The sequence below is a fragment of the Synchiropus splendidus genome, chromosome 12 (assembly GCF_027744825.2).
Source record: "Synchiropus splendidus isolate RoL2022-P1 chromosome 12, RoL_Sspl_1.0, whole genome shotgun sequence".
Lineage (NCBI taxonomy): Eukaryota > Metazoa > Chordata > Actinopteri > Syngnathiformes > Callionymidae > Synchiropus > Synchiropus splendidus.
In genome coordinates this window covers 1,159,469-1,178,408 of record NC_071345.1, presented here as the reverse complement: position 1 = coordinate 1,178,408, position 18,940 = coordinate 1,159,469, and the positions used below count along the sequence as shown (strand labels likewise).

Genomic DNA, 18,940 nt, shown 5'->3' with positions numbered 1-18,940 from the left:
GCGCGGGCCCCCACGATGTCCCTGTTTCCCTGCAGCAGCTGAATGTTGATGGCCGCTGGGACCTTCATTTGGAGGAACATTCCGCACACTTCCATTCCCACAAGTACCGTCTGTATCGTTCTGAATTCTGGACGGAGACGAGGGTGTCACATGATCCGGACGCAGAATGAAGATCCCAGTCTGGAACTGGAAAGTCTCCAGAAACTTGAGTCGGGACTCGTTACTACTGCTGTTTCTTCGCTGCTACTGCGACGGCACGCGCTGCTACTCTGAGTACTGCCTTGTTACTGTTACTTAACACCAGCTACCAACCACAGCCTCTCGCACGGCTCTCGCAGCTTTGGCCTCATGTACTTCTACTGCTATTACTGGCACTCATTCAACTGTGCCCCTCTGAAATTCTGGCACAAGTACTAGAGAACAAGGAAGGCTGCTGCTTCTACTGATGGTCTCACTGCTGCTGAGATTTTTTACTGTTGAATTACCGCTAGTATTGCAATAATATATGCAGTAATCTGCTTCATTTCTTACGAGATACCTCTTACTCATCTGTTTAAAGCAAGCAGTGGAAGTGATACTACAAACACTTGCGCTTCTTTGAACCGATGACTTCCACATGTGTGACTGGAGGTCTGACTTCATGTGACTCTCCTGAAACTATGACAGCTACACTGAGTACTTCTAACATTGTAGATTTTACTACTGAATGTTGCTGCACTGCAGCAGTACTACAACAAACACAACTTTGACATTTTCCTCCGATACTGTACTAGTGATACTAGAAATGCTGTACTTTACACATCGTACTGATACTTCTTGCTGATCCCGAAATTACTCTGTCCATGCTGCCAATACACCCTGTAGTGTGGTCCTTCTGTCTTCGCTGCTACTTCAGTATCACTTCTAGTACGGCAGATTGTTTACCTGGCTTGTTTCTACTGATACTTGTATGGCAATAATAGTAGTACAGTGTGTGCAGTTATCTCCGTCATCTTGTTCTCTGACTGATACTGCGTTGTTGTGACTTTTCATGAACATCACACACATCATAACATCATCTAATGTCGAACTCGTTGAACGACAAGCTGGAAGCGTCCAGTACAAGGTCCGGCCTGCAGGAGGTGCTGTTGCATATCAGCGCCCTCACCGGCCTGCAGAGGTTCGTCGTTACCTATTGGCGCCACTAGATGACGCTCAGGCTCTTCGCAGGCCTGAAGTCATTTGATGTGAACTGGCGTCTGCAGCTCTTTTTGGGATATTGAGTTTCCATTCGTTGCGTTTGAGATTTGAATGTTTGGCAGTGAGGCGCTCTCTACAGGAGAAGCCTGTGTGTGATGAATGAAGTCATGATTCGCAGAACTAACGTCAATACATTCACAGAGCCCATTTGTTATTTAAAGGTCCTCGTGTAGCGTTCAGAGGTGATCATGCAGATTTGAACCTGCTGAAGATGGTTCCTGAGCGTGTGAGCGGCTCCGCCCCCACACACACGCACACCAAACAGAAGAAGAAGAAGAAAGAGACGGCCACTGTTCGGTCCATTCTTGCGTAAATCACTTGGCCTGGGGGCTCTTTTAACCCTTCCGCTCGGCGTGCCTCAGATGTTCCTCCAGGATGGTGATGCTGGCCGACAGGAAGCTGCAGAACCATCAGACATTAGAGGAGATTAGCATCCGTGCTGGAGGTGGTGGTAGCAGCGAGTCAGTTCGGGAGCTCCTGTTTAAACGATGTGATATTGAGACCCGCCGAGGAGTCACGGGTGGAGTTGAGACGATGATGGGGAGCCAGTACAGCTCCTCTTTCCACGGATGCTCACTCGCTGCTGTGACTTTGCTCGCTCACGAAGCTTGTAACGGCTTCGTCTACATTGACTCCCTTTTTGCCTCGCAGTTTTCCCTCCCGAGCGTCTTGATGTGGCTGTGCTCTCTTCACGTTGTTGCTTCTTGTTGCACCCTTCACTCGTCTTTCCTGTGTCACAAACAAACAAACAAACAAAACCTTGTGAAATGACATGAAACCATGTGATCATTGAAAAGATATTTATTTGTCATTGAAAGGTCCAGCAGAACCAGGTCCAAGTCATACTCATCAAATTTTAGAAAAAAAAAAATACATTGATGCAAACTGTTGACAAAATTAGAAAAACAGAGTACAATTCTGACTAAATATAATAAAACCATTTATAAATGTCTTACAATAAAAATATTTTTTTAAATCCAACGAAGATGGGTAAAGTGTAAATGAAAGTATGGCCATAAAATGTTCCAATTAAATTTCAAAACTGCTCCAACAGGTGAACAGTTTTTACTGTTGGGGGCGCCATCACTTTGTCATTTTTTCTCTTCAGGAACTTCTCCATAGTTCTCACAGTTGTGCAGCTGTCAAGTCAATTCAGTGACTCACTGCTGCCACCATGCGTGGCTCATGTATTAAAACTGAGAATCTCGTGGCCCTGACGGCCCAAAGGTGTAAAACAAAAGCACTTCTAGCGTCCCTCAAGGAGGCGCTCGTGGCCCAACCATGGGCCCCGGTCCTGTGGTTAAGAATCGCTGCTCTAATCTTTGTGGGTCACAATTGTGTGATCACTGCAAGTGGAAGCATCTGGTTTGAGCCAAGAGTTCAAAGCCCTCGTGGGCCCCAGAAAGTGAGTGGGCTGGCCAGATTTGGCCCCGAAGCCTTGAGTTTGTCCTGTTGGGTTTTCAGTCCCGCACTGTGGTCAGATGTTGTGTTTCTCCTCTGAACCTGGGGTGGACGTCCCAGTACGGTGGCACCTTAGTTGACCTGCCGAGCTGCTTCTGAACAGGTGCCTGTGGCAGGAAGCCACCGTAACTGATCCCAAGTGTCCTGTCTGCAGGATCCCGTCCCTGTCGAGAACTGCTGGGGAGCCGTGTGTGCGCGCCAGACTCCTCCAGCTCTGGTCTGAGCTGCTCACCGATCACAGCGCTCAACTCGCCTCCGTCGGAGCCGCGTGACCAGGTAAGATTCCACACCAACATGAGCTGTGAACAGTGTTGGACATGCGCGTTCTGAGATGCAGTCTTCATGCTGAGGCTCGCCATTGTTCATATTCAGGCTTTTTTTTTTAGCTTTGACATTTTTAGCAACTTGAAGTTTTGTTCATGATTTTAGCTTTTGGGGGATTCTATATTTTATATTTCATTAATTTACCCGGTTGTTTAAGGCGATGTTTTGTCTTTCTTATTATTTCTTTGAATTATTTACAACTTGATTTTCGTCATTTACAAAGGGAGACATTAGAAAGTCAATAAAATATCAATGTAAGGAGGTTCTTTTGGGAAAAAATTGAGAAGCTACAGTCTCATATATATGACAAATCTAAGTGAAATCTGGTGTTTTAAAAACACACATTTAGCTACAAGTGCTTCATACGGGGGTGTGAAGGCTTGAAGCCACTCGGCAGGCTAATGAGTCTCTTGATCCGCTCGCCGCCGCAATGCTAGCTGCGGCTGACAGCGTGTCAGTTTGAGTGAGAACACCTTCCTCACACACACACCGAGCTGTCGGCGGCTCCAGTTGTGGAACAGGAAGTGACATTTTGGAGGCGCGGGAGGAAGCGGCGTCTCCAGCAGCACAGATTTGTCAACGACGGCGTTGTGTCCCGGGAGCTCGGCAGACGCACCGTTTTTAAACTGTCCTCTGAGTTTTTATCCACACACTCTCGGCGGCCCAGCCGCAACTCACAGACAGGAGCGAACACACACACACGCAAAAAGTAGGGGGAGATCAATATGAAAGAGGAATCTATACGTCCCAAAGTTGAAGTTCAGCCTCTGTCTGACAGAACACACAAGTTCCTGTTGTAGTAAACTATTGTTTTGACAGGATGTCACTTCAGTTCTGCCGAGTGTGTGTGAGAGCGCCGAGCGCCGTGTGCCTCCTCTTTATCTCAGGCCTAAGGCTACTGTCACTGAGCCGGGGGGAGAGTGGGAGACCCAGGCAGGCAGACAACGGGAGAGAGAGCGAGGGAGAGGCAGGGAAACGGCAGAGATAATTCACTTGTCAGCTGCCTGATGAAACGCCATTTTAACTGAAGCTGCTAATAGGAGCATTACTGGGGTTCAAGTGCGTCTGTGTTTGACTGCGAGTGTGAGCTGCCGATGCCTTTACTCTCGGGGTGCATCACATCACCTCTCACCCGTCACGCTGACTAGGTCAACGTCGATTTTCACTTCTGCACTCGGCGATTCAATCAGAAACCCTTCTTTCCTCTGCATGATGACGTGGGGCGTGGAGTTCTGCTGCAGAGAGGAAACATCTGTCTGTCCGTCCAGCCACTGTCCTCCTCGTGTCGTGTGGGCAGCTGCTCAACCGAAGAGGCCCAGACTCTCCAGAAAGCCCCTGCAGCTCGTCTGGGGACTGACCCAAGGTCAGAGAGATGTCATCTCTCCAGTGTCCCGGGTCTGCCCCGGGGCCTCCTCCCACCTAGACACCTCACTAGTCCAGGGAACGTCCTGACAAGAGCGTCCTCCACTGCCTGCTCTTGCAGGAGTCTCTCCTGGGTGACTGAGCTTCTCTCTTAGAGCTTGTTCTTCAGGTCACTCCAAAGCTGGTCAGTGGAGAGCCTTGTCTTCTGGCTCAGCTCTTTCCTCACTGCCGAGTCCTGTCCATCTCACGTCTTTTATGGCTCCGGGCAGGACAACCTTCAGTAAATCACCTCAGATATCAGAACTTCTTCAAATGGTGGTGGTAAGGCTACAAGCAAGCAGATAAACTGACATTGAGGTAGTGTGTTGTGTGCACTGACCTGGGCTGATGAGCAAGGCGCAGTCGTGCAGCAGCGCCTGCTGACAGACTTGATCTAAGAAGAGTTTTACGAAAGTCAAATGAGTCTTGTCTTCGATAACAATAGAGCTGGTGGAGGTTTGGTCGATCAGATGCCGAAATCGCTCTCTCACACACACACACACACACACACACACACACACACACACACACACACACACACCAAAGTCGAGCACAAAGGAAGACCCCCACACATGGACAGACAGGAACAGACAGAGAGACGGACACATGGATCCATATATAATATATTCGTGTGTGTGTGTGTGTGTGAGAGCACCAATATGTGATATGTGTGTGTGTGTGTGTGGAATGTTTCGTGTGTGCGTGTGCTACCTGGCCAGCAGTGGTAACAGGCTCTGAGGCCTTTAATGGGATTTAGCCCGAGGCTGTTTTATTAAGATGTCGGCTTTCCCTGCTGCCTCTGCAGCTGACACCATTCCCCACTGATACCCCTCCCCTCACCCCCACCACACACCAGCCTCCAAGCTGCACCCCCTCCTCGCACCCAGCCTTCACCCCGCCACAAATCCCCTCAACCGTCACCCCCGCCGCCCCCCTCCCTGCCCCGCTGCCCCCTCGTCCTCACTGAGCTACACCCTGTAATGACCCTGCCACAGCCAAATACCCCTGCCTCACCTCACCCCCCCACCCCGCTCATTCCTCACCCCATCATCCATCACCCTCCTGGGTCACTGCTGTTTTATTCATTTTTTTTCTTGGACGTGGGGACTAATTATTGAATTACATCTTTTTTTTTTTAAACTCCATGTCGATAAACGAGGGAGCTCCAGTCCAGCAGGGGGCGGGGGTCACACGCACGCCTTCCCTGGGTTGTCGTCAGACAATGATGAGTACTGCGTGATGAAAAGGTTGTGAGCTGTCATCAAAGAAAATGAGCATATAAAGTAGCCAGATGGATTGCTGTTAATATTGATTCATGAAGGAGTGGGAAACAGCCTGGAGAGTGTCCTCGTCTCTGGCCTCAAAGGTGTTTGATGAGCGACGCCCTTCCTGAGCTGCACTGAGGCTCCTCCTGCCCAGTGAGGTGTTCACCTGGGAGGAGGCCCCGGGGCAGACCCAGGGCACGCTGGAGAGAGAGCAGCTCTCGCTGTTGAGAGTCATGCCGGGCCTCTTGACTTCTGCTGCTGCCCCCACGACCTGACCTCCGAGAGGGGAAGACAAGTGAACAAACTCTCCGGCGGACAGTAGGACCCTTCCCTGGTCATGGAGTGATCAGACTGAGGACGATGTTTCGAGTGCTGAAGTTTTAGTCGGGTCATGTCGAGGTAATTCAGCAGTGGCTCTTCTGTCACTCGCCCACAGATTCTTGAAGCCATCGTAGGGAGCCGGGCGGGAAAGCTGCAGTGGAAAGTGAAAGTGTTGACAATTGTGATGTTGGCAGGGAACATCTCAGTGTGATAACGTTGTTTCCTTCAGCACCATTTATCGATCGATGACAGAATAAGACGATACACACGGTTCAAGTCATTTATAATGACTAAGACAACTTTCCTCTTTTTCCTCTTTTCCTCCTTTTGCCATGAGTGTCACCTCAGCAAGTCCTCCACCTTCATCCGTCTCCAGCCACAATTGGCCTCCTTCATCGTCTGCTTCAGGGGTCACCAAGCCGTTCCAGAAAGGGCCGCAGCGGGCGCGGGGTTTTGTTCCAACCAATCACGGACACACAGCTTCACCAACCAGGTCATCTGTCATCAGTGACTGTCAGTCAGTCAGCTGCTGCTAGTTTCAGCTGACACCTGATTGGTTAAACTGTTTGAGCTTGTTGGTTGGAACAAAAACCCGCTCCCACACGGCCCTTTCTAGGACGGTTCGGTGACCCCTGATCTACTTGATTGTCATCCTCCTCTTCATCTCCTACTCTCTTTCCTCTCCACAAACCATCTGTCCTTTCTAACTTCTCCAAACTTCTCCACACTGTGATCAACTTGTTTCTGATCTCCTCCAATGAAAACCTTAGCATCTTCATTTCTGACTCTCCTCACTCTGACTCAACTCTTGAGTCTCTGCTCTGACGTCACAGTGGTCTCCACCATGCCTGCACCCTTCTGTTAACCGCCCTCATTTTCACCATTCTGGACTGGTAATGCTTCCCTCTTGTTCACACACTTTCGTACCGCCGTCTCCCGAACCTCTCCCCTCAAGTCACTGTATCATCAGCCAACCCCATGGTCTCTCACCCATGCTCCATGATAATGACTCCCTCTGCCGCCCTGATGCTCCCCTCACCTCTGCCTCGCTGCTGTCCTGCACCTCCCTCACTACAGACGTGAGCACATGTGCTGCTGTCCCATCCAGCAAAACACCTGATGTTGACTATAAACGGTGTCCTCTGCTGGAGAATGAGGACAAAATACACCCTTGGTGATGGTAGTTTTCGTTTATTAAGTGATGCGCCAATGTGCAGTTGTGTCTGCGGTGAACAGGTTTGTGTCTGAAGAGTGACATTATGTGACCACAGATCCTGCAGAGTGTTGCTCACCTGAGAGGCTCCCGTGAGTCAGTGCCTCTTGTTACAGTTCATGTGTGTGATTTCATGCCTTTTGTTTGTTCCTGACTCAGACGCTTGTGTGTGTGTTTGTGTGAATGAGCGAGCGATGCCATGAAGCGTTGTGTGTTGCCAAGCAGTGTTGGCTGTGTCTGAGTGTGTGTGACTCCAGTGTGGGACTGTGCCCACTTGTGTATGTGTTAGAACCTGATGGAGGCTTGTGTGTGCTTTGTTTGTCCTACTTTGTAGGAACCAATTCTTGACAAAACACTGTCCTTGTGAGGACCGTATGACTTTGTGGGGGCATTTGGTTGGACCTCGTGAGATTAAACCACATTTGAGAATTAAGACAAAATAACTGGGTGATTCTCACTGGGTTCCAGTCTGGTCCAGAGTCCTGGCTCAGGTGGTTCAGGCCATGTGTTTAGGGGGAGAGGCTGGGGAAAGGGTGATGGCTGTGAGAGGTCCTCACGACGATGGAGTTGTGTTGGAGTATGTGTGAAGTGTGCGAACTGCTGCCACGCAGCTGTGATGTTCCCTTCACTCTGTGGCTGGTGGGTTCATGAGGTGGAGGACATCTTGGGTCTGGCGTCCCTGGACAGCTCCAGGGGCTGTAAGATAGTGACGTTGTCTTTGCCTTTACTCTGCCTGCATTTGTTCCGGAAGGCTCTTTTGTTGGTTCAGGCTCGTGATTTCGGCGGTTTCATCCGGTGAACAACATTTCCTCCACTCTTACGCTTCCTCTTGGAACACTTAGCCCCGATCCTTGTGCCTCAAACGGAGCCCATAGCGGTGACTCTACTTATCATCCCTGGGCTCTGGACCTCAAGGCACTTCCCCCGACTGCTGCCCCCGGGTGCTCTCTTCCTGTGCTCCGTAACCCCCCCTCGAGCTGCCCCCTGCAGGCGGTGGTGCAACTCTCAGAAGGTCTGCGGGAGCCTCGGCGCCAGACTGTGTGTGGTGGCACTGAAGCAGTCGTGCATGTGTGCAATTATATTTGGCTTTTAATGAACGTGGTGATGATGCCGAAAGAGGCTGTAACTCAGTGGCGCTTCTGCTTTGTCTGGTCGGATGAGCGCCGGCTCGGAGGGAGCGGCTGTGCACGCAGGGGGAACAGGAGTGTGTCTTTTGTAGCTTTCTGTGCCTGTTGTTGAGCGAGTGTGTTTATGAGTTTGTTTCCTTCTGGCCGGTCTTGAGTGCTTTTGCTGCGTTTCCCTGGCAGGCTGTTCTGATTGGCCGGCCCTGGGGAGAGGAGATATCATGTTTAGCCTCAAACCAACATGCTTCCCTCATCCGCCATCCTCCGCCGCCACGATCCAGTGCGAGCTTGTGTGTGTGTGTGAGAAAGAGAGCCAGCGAGTCAGAGGGAGGTCTGTGCGTTCAGGCGATCACACACTCTGCTCTTTCTGCTGAAGTGCTCCTCGTCTCCTCGGCGAAGGCTGATGAGGGATGACATCACGGCACTTTGTTTTATCTTTAAAAGATGAGCAGGGAGGCCTTCACTTCCCCGTAATGAGGCCGAGGTGCTCGTCCAATACATGGAGATGCAGAGCGCGTGCCAGTGCACAGGTGTGTCCGGCGCTCGTGTCAACTCCCGCATCAGGCGCTTCCTGTCTCGCCGGCACCAGTGCGAGCTGCTGGGCTGGTGCCGCGCGGCCACTTGACCCATCAACTCTGCTGCTGTCTGGTGTGCAAACCCTGCCATCGACACACAATCAAGGGGTGTCCACCTCACGTCTCTAGCTGTGTGGCTCCAGGCTCCAAACAGTACTGCAGCAATTGCCAGGCTCATGTTGAGGCGCTCTGCTCACAGGCAGCGTGAAATATCTAGAGCAGGGTTCTCAGACCGGGCCTCGCTGGGTCCAAACCTTTGTTCCAGCCAAACAAACACACACAGGTGAACCAGTCGGGTGTCGACTGCAACAAGCAGCACCAGACCGACTGGACCCGCCACGGCCCTTTGGTGGGTCAGTTTGAGGTCCTTGATCTCAGGTGGACTCCAGCTTGATCAAGTCATCATGCTTGTCTCCTTCAGGCACTCCGGTTTCTTCCCACAGGCCAAAACCATCCAGAGTGTAACCGATAAGTCTAAGTCGTCTGCATGTGTGTGACGCCTTTTTAGGGGCAACAGAATGAATGAATGAATGAATGAATGAATGAATGAGTGCAATACCTTCAGTGTGGAGTTACTGACCAAAGATGGGCAGGTTCTCTGCACTTGCTGCAGCCTTCAGCTGGAAACGCCTTCAGCCTGTGAGAAGCGTCGTTGATCTTGACATAACTCAGTTGAAGTCGAGTGCGTCTCTTTACAAGCTCCTCTCATCACACAGCAGCTTCCTGAGACAGAGACAAGATGCACAGGCAGCAGCCGGGTCCAGCTCCTGGCAGCACACACACACACACACACACACACACACGACTGCACTTTGCACGGCTTCAGATCTCGCGCCTCATCTCGTCACGCAAACATCGAGCCGAAGCCCTCAGAGCAGATTAGAGTTGACGTCCGTGTCCGAGTGCGGCGTCCAGGTGGAACCATGAATGGTGGAACCAAACGTAGCTCAAGTGCGTCATGTGGAGAGCGGCTCGCCATCACCTTGCTCTTGCTGAAAGTTGAGAAGGATAATGAGAAAGTTGATGATTAAATTCAGTCGATAAATACATTTTCATTCCGCCGAGCTCCTTCCTTCTGAGGTCACCGCTCTGACGGCGCCCATTACAAATGGATGCAGCTCCTCTGTCGCATGGCGGGAATGTTAATTTCTATTTGTTTCAGCGGCTCCACGGCGGCATTCGTATTCATCTGATTTGTTGTCTGTCATAAAATAAACAATGAACAGGGGGCCGCTGGCAGCAGCGTGAGGCGCGGCTCACCTTGTAAGGCAAATGAATTCCAAGTGCAGCTTCAGACGGCGGGAGCCTCCTGGAAGCACGCTCACGCTGGGCGCACGCGGCGATGGACATGGCCGCTCTTCGTTAGCCGCTAGTTTGGAGGCTTCCCGGTGTCTGTGATGTGGATCCAGCTGCGCTGCTTTGTCGAGTTTAGCCTGCCTGAGGAACCTGTGGACTAATAAACCATGACAATGGAAAGTAGGGCAGCGCGTGCCAGCGCTGCTCAGGCTGTGTTCCACTTGTGGATCCCTCACTCGTGTCCCTGGAACGTGCAGCTCCGGACGTGTCACCAACCTCCGACCTGTTCGCCGTTCGTTCCTTCATGATGATGCGATGTATCACCGAGTGATCTTCACCAACACTGACCCTAAATTCAGTTTGATCACTTTGATATGGCTTCCCCCGGCACTCCTTCCGCAGTACGCAAACATCCGGCACTTGTCACGACTCCTCATATGCCAGAACAATCGCCTGACTAATCTCAGCTGCAGTTAAAGATTGATAATTAAACATTTGAGATGCAGATGTTGTGTCCAAACAAGTCTCCGTCCTAATCCTCATGGGAAGCGGGTACACGCCGGCCTCCCCGATGTGATGCCATGTTGCCAGACGTGGCAGTGGCCGGCTAACGCGGCTGTGGGTGCGATTAACTAGCGTTAGCCGTCATTAGCTGCCGTGCAGCAACGCAGCAGCAGACTGCAATTAACCCGCTAATCCGTGCTAATCCGGCTAATCCACTAATGGAGCTAATCTGATAGACTGGAGAGCTTTTTCAATAGGCTGTGGAACACACACACACACACACACACACGCACACACGCAGACACCGCTACACCCTTGTTTAATTGTGTTAACGCTTCTGAGGGCTCTGCGGCGGCGGCGGAGAGTTCAGCGGTGGAAACACTGTGACAAGCTTTCATTCTCTAGTTTGCCAGGACGGTGGGGCACCATAATCAGCTTTTAGCAGCACCTCCGTCGCAACAGTGTGATGACCTTGTGTCCTTGTCAGAGCACGCCTCCGTTCAACCGCACACTGCTGAATACACTGTGTGACTGTAGGGTGGCGCTGTTGAGATTCAGCCCGAGTCTCGCCCCAAAATGAAGCTCAGTGAAAGCTTTTTCAGACGTTCTTCTTAAGTGACAAGAGTGATGTGTGAGCGTGCTTGGACAGATATCTTCGTGGGAACTGCTTCCACATATTTGTGAGGGCATTTTTTGCTGGTCCCCATAAGGTTAAGGCTCTGAATCTGAGGGCTCAAACATCAAAATAACTGGGTTCCATTTCAGTTCAGAATCCTGGTTCAGGTGAGCCTTGTGTTTTGGTTAGGTTTAGGGGGAGAGGCTGGGGAAAGGGCAATGGCAAAGAGAGGTCCTCCCAAGGAGAGAGAGAGGGAAACAGAGAACCATCAGTTGTTTGTCCATATCTACCAACCGACACTGAGAAATGAATGCGGCACCTATGAGAACAGCTCAGTTTATTGAATTAGCAATATTGGGCATGGCCACGTTTGTTTGAGGTTCATATCTATCAAGTATCAGACCATCAAGCGAGTACTGTGTATTATTGGGGGGACCCAAAATCCTTTGTTTTGAGAAGTGCGGGGCGATGATTTGAGTGTGTTCTACTTTAGATGAGGCAGCTAAAAAAGCATCTGTGTCACACGCTTGTTACATGTTTGATGTTGAACTGCTGTAAACATTGATCACCTCTCTTGAATCCCTCTTCAGTGACACTGCATGATAGAAAATGTAGGGGGGAAGAGGGTGTTCAGAACAGGGGTCACCAGCATGAGACCTAGAGCGTAGTCAACGGCCACTTAAAAAAACTAAAATACATTTTTCATGTAATAACACTCTTATTATGTTTGTTTGATGTTTCTTTTTTGTTACAACATTGGTAATTATTGTCTAAACTCGGCAATGAGACAATTATTTGAGGGGAATATCATTTATCACCAATAGTTTATGGTGATTTCAGAAGTGGGTACTGAACGATTGCAGCCCTTCAGGTCACACAGTGCCCTGGCTGGTAGCTCGCGGTTGCTAAATGGTTGGTGTAGAAAGTGTGATCCTTGTACTGACCCTAGTTTTGGGGTGCAGCCTGAGCCATGTGTCATGGTCCAGCCATCCTCCTGACTCACAGGTCTTGAATTCCTGAGCTGAACTTCCAGATGTGGCCTGTATCCCAGCAGTTACAGGTGTTTTTGTTGCCTGACCCGGTTCAAAGGAAGGTGCCCTGGCGGGTGGAGACGTGTGACTCTTGGCTTGAGATGGTGAGCCACGTGGCGCGGTGGTGTGATCCTGGTATGAAGGTTTGTTGTCGCTTCCGCTGGGGACACTGCTCATCAGATCAGGCGAGCAGAAGACTAAAAATATCCGGGTGCTGTGAGACTGTGAAGAATAGGCCCCGAGTGCGATTCAAAAGAGATAAATTAAGATGAGAAGTGAGTTACACTTTGAGCAGTGATGGCTCAGTAAACGCTAACAAGCTTGAAGCGGCCTGGAAACGGGCGGGTCAGGATTTCACTTCTTCTCAGTGGAGTCGTTCACGCGTCACACCTGAACCTTCGTCTCACTGCCGACAGAAGAAACATGGTCGCGAGATAGGATTCTAAAAAGAGAACAGCCAACTTTGGCTTCTCGCTGTTGTTATTGTCTCTTCTCACTTGTGTACTCCTTCTGAGAGCCTCAGGAGTTTACAGCGGCCAACTCTCTTGCCTCTCTTCATTTTTGAATTTGTGTAGCCTGGAGACTTTCACTTCAGCCCTCTGCCATGATAGTCTGGGGGCCACCAGGGGCCGGTGATCACATCTGTCCGGCCCCTCTTTCAGCTGGGTTTGGTAACATGCTTTCATCCTCTTTTTGTTTCTTTGCTGTCAGGTGTTTATGATCTTTGATTATACACGATACGCCAGTGAACCCCGTCTCCTGGAGTCAGAGCATCTTTTGAAAACATCATTTACTTCATCCTGCACACCTCCCTTTGCTGTTCAAGGGCCAGTTTATTCTTGTCCAAAAGATGTGTGTGTCTGCAAACTGTGTGTACTTTTAGTACTTTGCTTTTTAATCAGCAGTTTCACTTCATCATTTGTTCATTTAGATTAGATCAGATTAGCAAACCTTCAGCTGTCCCACACTGGGGAAACTCAACAGCAGCAGCAGCAAAGAAACAGTGGCACATCAGAAACAATATATAATGCTGTTAATATCAGAATCAGAAAAACGTAATTAATCCCGAGGGAAATTCTGTTCGTAACATGCTCTGTATACAACAACAGCATATAACATAAAAATGTAAACTATAAAAATGCAAAATACTCAACAAGATGCTCTTTTAAAAGACAGCATAGGAGAGTGCAAAAATAAAGCATCTTAAACAATGGAGTGCGATATAAAAACATGAGACAACTACGTATAATAAACAGACATAATATGGCTAATAATATATGATACACACAAGGGGTTGTGCGATCAAAGATGATGCATTCAGGTGCTGTCGCTGTTTTTTTTCATTTTACTCTTTTATATTATATGAAATCATTCAAAATATGTAATTAATCTACGTTCTTATGCCGTTGTTATTCTGCGTTCCGATTGACTTCTTGTCTAGTGTAGCTATGAACTTCGGTCCATTAGCCTCTGCTTATCTGAGCTCAGGTGGCGGGCGCAGCAGCCGCGGCACAGAAGGCTGGACCTCCCCACTGTAACTACCCTCCTCCTGATAGGCGTGAGCAGCAGGAAGCTGGTGGAGAAGCAGAAGATGCTCCCGGTGTGTGTCAGGAACCGAGGCTCACCTGTTGTGTGGCGTGGTGGTTAGCTTAGCTGCGGGACACGTTTGAAAGCGCTGTAATCCTGCGGCTCGCCTGTGCCACTTCTATTTTAGTGCCTCGCCGTCAACAGGTGTTGAACGTGATGGAGTCGACCATTTAATGCAACGTGAAAAATACGACAAATTCCTTTGGTCAACATACCAAAGACTGTAAAGCGGTACTGTCACAAGCACGCTCGCTCGCTAATTCCTCGCCGCTCCAGCATCCTCTCACTTTGATCCTCCGTCGCTCCTCGCGCTGGGAAGCGAGAAGCGAAGTGACTGCGGCGCCGCCGTGTCTAGTGTGTCTCCTTCCTTTAAAGAAGTGTTGCAGCGCGGAGCAACCTGTCCTGTTCGCTTGCGCTGAAGCCTAATTTACCCGCGCTGCCTCTCATGTAGGGCTTGTTGACTTCTGCGGAGACAGGAAGGTGTGTTTTCACTCTCATCAGCGCCGGCGTTTGAACCAGAGGCAGAGATGACACGTGGGTGTTTGAAGAGTGAAAGGAAACATCCCGCGCTCTCTCCTCCCATTAAACATATTTGTACATTTCATCCCCAATAAAAACAGCAAATCCATCTCATCCCGCCGCTCTTCACAGAGCTCTTTGAAGCTCCTGAATGACCTCCCACTTTCTCCATCAAACCACACACACACACACACCATCCAAAAAGTCTAGTGCAATATTTATCCCACTTCACAAAAAAAAATAGTTTTTTTAGTTTTTTTTTTTTTTCAAGAAATATCCTTGAAATTTTCATCAAAAGCATTCTAATCAGGCGCTCCTCAGGTCAGCTAATGAGCTGGCAGGAGTGGGGCCCTCGCCGGGTGCTTTTCTTCAAAGGGTGAGCTCATTAGCGATTGCAGCTCTGATTATGATGCTTCATTCATACACACACGCTCGCGCATGTTCTCCGGCGCCGTGCCAACACGCGCGTGCCGTTGGACAGAGCTGTCATTAGCGCACTTAGCGTCATTAGCATCATTAGCAGCAAGGTCAGCGTTTGAAGACGGACATGTTGCGACCTCCGTCTTTCTTCACGCAGCCGTTTCAACGTGCTCCTCAGCCGCGTTTACGGATGGAAAGTTTTATCACTGCACTCAGGTCAGAGGGAGCAGGGAAGCTGGACTTCATGGTGCACCTGCGAGTTCCGGCGCCCAGGGAGGGAGGGAGGGAAAGTGCGTGTCAGCTCGGCGGCGTCGCATCCTCGCTCTCAAAGACCGAAGCTTTGAGAGCGAGGATGGGCAACTTTGTAACTCATCAGGCGACTTCGGTTCTGACATCACGTGAATCCGAACCTTGAAGTCCAACTGGGTCCAGAGTTGTTGTTCCCTGAGTTATTCCGGACTTGACAGATATGGGAAGTGTTGCGCTTCAGTTTTTCAGTCCACCGCCCCCAGTGTCTCACTGACACTGTGATCTGACTTACACCTGTCTGGTCGTGAGACCGAGTCTTATTCCTCCCCATCTGGAGGCCTTCAGCTGAGGGTGTATCCTGTAACCAGAACAACCAAGTCATTTGGTGACTCTTCTTTCCCTGGCAGCTCATCTTCATCTGCTCTTCCAAACCCGGCGCCGTTGGAAAACATCTTTTACGAGCTTGTTTTTCTCGGACCCTGGGAGAGGACTGAGTTCCTTGTTCAAACAGCGGTCCTGACAATCAAAACAGACGGTGGCGTGTTTTGCCGGACCCCACAAGGTTACGTCTTAATCTGAGGGTTCCAGTTTGGTCCAGAGTCCTGGTTCAGGTTAGCCGTGCGTTTCAGATGGTTAGGTTTACGGGGAGAGGCTGGGGAAAGGGTTGTGGCAATGAGAGGTCTCTACAAGGAGACAGCTACGGTACGTGTGTGTATATGCACGCCACCCACACTGTGTGGTTTTTGTGCGTAAACACAGATAAAGCATGTTTATCCCCAGTGAAGCTGCGACCCTCCTCCTCTCCGACTCGCTCTGTGCTGAATGACTCACAGGTTTTCAGGGTTTTAGGGAAAATTCCTTGCTGTTTACTTGGACGTTGTGAATTGTCGAGTCATTTCTCTGCTGGTGAAGGGAGGAGCCTGGATGTGGATGGATGCCTTGGCGTCCTGTTTGTTCTGGGTTTTTGAACCCTGGCGACCAAAGCTTCTGGCCCGGCACGTCTCACAGCGCGACCCCGGCATGAAGGCGCTCGCTGCTATTGACTCGAGCCACGCAGCTTGAACTGCTCAGCCGACTCGTCGGTTGCAGAGAAATCTCAATCATTTCCGATGTGAAGAAAGTTCTTCACCCACACAAGACTCCAGGTGGAAAACCGAGACAGACTTTCCAAGAACTTGTATTGGCAGGACTGAAGGTGCTGCGATTTGCTGTGTTGGTGTGTGTTTGCCTTTCTGTCTGTCTTAGGGCGAGTGTGTGTTTGAGCCGCAGCATTTTGGGCAGGCGGAGAGCTGGATCTCTCACAGTGAATTTGGACAGACTGGAGTCTGAGAGGCAGTTCAAAGAGCACAGGCCCACAGGCTACAACCAACACGGCTGCGTGTGTGTGAGTCAGAGGAAGACCGAGTGTGTGTTTTGTGTCCTGACATGTGCGTTTATTGGCTGACACTTGTGTGGGTTTGCCGGTCGGACTCTTGAAAGCAGCGCACCTCACACACACACACACACACACACACACACCTGAGCCCGGCCCGACGTTCTCAGCAGCTGTCCGGGCCGCTGACCTGCTCTGACTTATTCAACACCAAATAATTCATTGTAAAATATTTCTAGCTAATTGTTCCGGCTGTAATGAAGGCGGCAACCTTTGGAGGGGCGCGAGGGGAAATTATTCATGCTGTGTTTGCAGCCATGAATATTCAGAGGACGTCTCCCTCTCCGAGGACGGGAACCGGCCCAACGTCTCCATTGCAGCGCCGTCGCTCTCGGTCACGCACGTCACACTCGCACACTCGGCCTCTTTATTCTCTCTCCAGCCGTCACTCTCCATATCTGTCTCCCAGACGCGCCACGGTCTGATGGCGCCCGGCTCGCAGTTATGTGCGGCGCTAAAGAGATTCTTCTTCTGTGGATCGGGGACATCCCCTCTGGCTAATCTCTTTCAGGAAGCGCTTTGGCTAAATCAGAACTTGATTGTGAAGGGAGGTGGAGGATGACATCTGTTAGCCGCTGACTTACAGGTCAACGCGTCTCTGGCACTTCTTCCTGGAAGTTGGGAAGTGGAAACCACGACACCCATCAGGCTCTGCCTCTCTGGAGTCCCAGTCTGGTGCTAGTCAGCAGCCGCTGAGCCCACGGGCCTGGCCTGTCCTGGAGATATCTGCAGGTCTGGTCCCGGCTCATGGCCCGCTTTCTCCATACGTCACTGAGTTTTTGGCCTAGTAACTCGGGCAGTAAATATGTGTCTCCAATGCTTTACTGTTAGCATGTTGTTGAGCCTCTTCTGAGGCACTGTGGTGTAGAGAATGCTCTGGACTGTAACTGCTATGTTGGGTTGTTGGACTAAATGGAGTTGTTGCACGAGGGAAGCATTCTCGGCAGGCCCCGCCTACAGCCTATAACTCCGCCCCCTGCCCATGACTCCACCGCATCCTGACAAACCATGTCAACCACTGACTTAACTACTCCCTAGCTCCCTGTTAAGCTATTATGCTCGCATGTGTCAAGCGCTGTGAGCCGTGCCGCGGCAAGCGGGCTCCATGTCTAAATAACGCCAAAATCCTCCTCCGATTAAAAAGCTATGACTTAGTTCGGTAAACAATTGTTTGAAGTTCGGAACTTGTCTTCTGTTTCCTCCTGTGGTCAGCGTCTCACATCTCACCAGTCACAGCGCTTCCATACCACAAGTGTGGCGACTCGCCAGATGTGCAGAACCGTGAGATTACACCGCTAAACAATTATGGCGGTAAGTTACGGCTTCAAAAAGGGTCAAGAATCTGCGTATTTTGATTATATTTGGTGAAATTGCTTGGCGGAAACGCTCTTGTTTACGTGTCACCACACTGGCTGTTGTACAGGCACAGATGATGGGACATTTGGGGCGTCCTGCTGAGAGAAACTGGGCGTCCAGTTTCTCATGTTTTGCAGCTCAAAGACGCCCACCTAGCTGTTCATTTATTAGTTAAAGGCTGGTGTTGAGAACACCGGCCGTTAAGCTACATTCAGGTCAGAAACAAGATGTGTCATTCATTTGCCGTTAATCGTGAGTTAACTCAGCTGTAGTGCGATTAATCACGATTAAACATTGGAATCTATTGACAGGCCTCTCAGTAACCCAAGATACTTGATCTTCTTTGGTGCAATGTTTGGTCTTCCATTTGTCATGGTTTCGCACCCAAAGTCTATCGACACACTGATTTTTTTTTTTCCTGGAGATTCCAGTGACAGGCCATTATGACCAGCCTTATGAACAGGAGTTATGAAGTAACAAATGCTCTTATTTTGTTGTTTAGTTGTGTTGGTCTGTGCTCTGCTTCTGTGGCTCTATAAATGCATTTTTCTCCAATAAGCCGATCACCCCATCAACTAGTCAATGCATTTACAATAACAAACTGTAGGATTCTGTTTTTCTGAGTTGATGTGAGCAGTGTCCAGGCCTAAGCAGCCAGGTGGTCTCTCTCACCAGACTCACGCTAAAAATGTGAACCAACTCTCCCAAACTGGCCTGTAAAAAAATCAAAGTTCATGAACTGCTCTGCGTTTGGTCGGTGCCACTGCAGAAGATCTCTTCCTCGTGCTTGGTCTCCATATTGGCGCGAGCAATGCTAGGTGTCACGTGTCAGCAGCACATTCTGTCAGGTCGTGATCTTCGATTCCACTGATTTCCTTTCAGATCAGAGTAGTATTCAGGCTGGTATCTGCAATATTGACACCTATATGTATGTGACTACACCTAATCATAGATTCCTTAAGAATAAAAAGATGAGTGAATTGTTTCTTTATTTACTCTTAAAATAA

At 49.9% G+C, this 18,940-nt stretch overlaps 1 protein-coding gene across 4 annotated transcripts in view; it reads left to right on the top strand.

The window, feature by feature from the left end:
- Positions 1-18,940, top strand: part of tfap2d (transcription factor AP-2 delta (activating enhancer binding protein 2 delta)) — a 69,071-nt gene that overhangs the window by 5,567 nt on the left and 44,564 nt on the right. For all 4 annotated transcript variants that reach the window (XM_053880138.1, XM_053880137.1, XM_053880136.1 and 1 more), the window contains exon 3: positions 2,855-2,976. The gene's annotated coding sequence lies outside the window, so the exon portion shown is untranslated. The remainder of the gene's footprint in view (positions 1-2,854; positions 2,977-18,940) is intronic.